Below are 2,334 nucleotides of genomic sequence, written 5' to 3' on the forward strand. Positions count from 1 at the left end.
CGTATAAAGTCTACTTCAACGCTTGAAGTACGATAAATAGGCTTGATCAACATCAATCAATAAGTCCTAACCTAGCTACTAATTGAATTAGTAGTAGGATAGCGTTAATGGTTATCAAATTGACCACTAACGGTTCTCAAATCACCAATTCAATGAGCCTCAATGACTCAAGGTCACTCAATTCCCTTAGCCTAGGACAAGAGTAAAGGAAACTACTCTAAAACTAGTGAAAACATTTTATCAAATACCTAGAGTGCAATAAAAGTAAACATCACAAAATGCAAGAATTAATGAAACTCATCACTAACACAAGAAAGAAACCAACAATAGCAATTAGGATAAACATAAAAAGACATGGAAACATAAAATTGCATTAAAAGAAAATTAAAATCCAACAAGGGTTCATGAAAGTAAAAATGGCAAAATAAGGAAATTAACAAGGAAAGATAAGAAGATTGAGACAATAGAACAATAAAATATAAAGAGAATTGAAATAAAAACAAGAATTAAAAGTTGGATCTAAGGAAATTTAACCTAAACTACCCTAAATTCTAAAGAGAAGGGAGAGCTTCTCTCTCTAGAATTCTAACCTACAACATGATGAAAAACTCAACTATGACTACTCTCCGCCCATTCCCATGCAATCCTTTAGTTCAGAAGCATAAGAAATGAGTTGGATTTGGGCCTCCTTGAGCTCAGAAATCGCCCCCAGTGTATTGCCTTTAGTGAGGTCACGTGTCGCTTGTCACGCGTACGCATGGGTCACGCGTACCCGTTGCATTGCAAAATTCTCTTTCACGCGTGCACATGGATGATGCGTGCGCGTCATTGGCGAATCTCCTTCTCATGCGTATGCGTGGGTGACGCGTGCGCGTGGCCTTGAGTTTAGAAAATCCTCATTTCTTCATTAATTCTCCATTTTTGCATGCTTTTTCTTCATTCCTTCAACCCAATATTTACCTTCTAATCCTGAAATCACTTAACAAACATATCAAGGCATCGAATGGAATTAAAATTGAATTAAATTTATCAATTTTTGGGCCTAAAAAGCATATTTTTACTTTTAAGCACAAATTAGGAGAAATTCACAAAACCATGCTATTTCATTGAATAACTGTGAGAAAAGTGGATAAAATCCCTTGAATTCAACACAAGATAAACAAAAAAATTGGAGTTTATTAGACATGGTTGTGTACTAGCAACCAGAGCTTGCATGGCCACCAGCTGAAGGTGGTGATGCTTAGAGTCTTGTCCCTCTATTTATCATTCAAGCACAGAGGACCGTGCAACGGTTAAGTGTGGGGGAGGATTCAAGGCTTTTGGGGCGTAAATCTCTATTTTCTAACACTTTGCACTCTATTTTGTTTGTAGTTATTATGTTTCTTGTGGATATTTGTTAGTACTTTTGACAATTACACTGCACTTTTCTTATTTTGTGTATATATATCTTAGCTTCTTTTTAGTTTTATTATTAGTTATTACATTTTCACTTTACTTGGTATATATTCTATAGATAATAGTGTGATTGGATGTTGTGAATAGTAGATAAAACCTAGTTCATGATTTTCCTAAATGTTCATGATGATTTTGAATAGTGAAAATTAGGAAAGAGAGCTAGGAATTTTGAATTGCATCCAACATAACATACATACATACATAGATAATAACTTTGGTAAAAATAACAAATATTTCCAAGATTTTTTTAAGGCGTTCTATTGAATTGATTCGGAAAATTCTTTTTAAACTTGCTTGAACTATTTTGTGGAACATAGAAGAAAGATAAAGCAAACAACCCTGTGAGTTATTGAGCTTTTAATGTGTGGTTGCATATTTTAACCACAATCTTTATTCTTGTATGCCATGCTCCTTCTATAATTGTGATCTTAGATTTGCTTAATTATTTATGTCCAATATTTGATGTTTGAATGCATTTAAAATGAGTGTGGCCATTATTTCAATTAAAGCTCACTAACCCATATAGCCATACCCTTATATCTACCATTGTGAACCACTTTTGAGTCTTATTAACCCTATTGTTTTAATATCACCACATCACAAACTCTAAGGGAAAGAAAAAATCATGAATGACCCTGAATTCCATCTTTGATTAGTTTAGGTTGAGGTGTGTATGTCATTTAAGTGTGGAAGAAATTGTGGAAAACATTGATAGAAATTCAAAAGTTTATTTTGGATATTCATTGAAAATTTTGGAAAATGGGTACACATTCATATGTTAATTGTTTTAACCATATGAATTTGTTTTGTATATACATATGATGAGCGGATAATTTATACGCTTTTTGCATTTTTTTAGGTAGTTTTTAGTAGGATCTA

Source organism: Arachis duranensis, chromosome 10 (assembly GCF_000817695.3).
Source record: "Arachis duranensis cultivar V14167 chromosome 10, aradu.V14167.gnm2.J7QH, whole genome shotgun sequence".
In the NCBI taxonomy this organism is placed as follows: Eukaryota; Viridiplantae; Streptophyta; class Magnoliopsida; order Fabales; family Fabaceae; genus Arachis; species Arachis duranensis.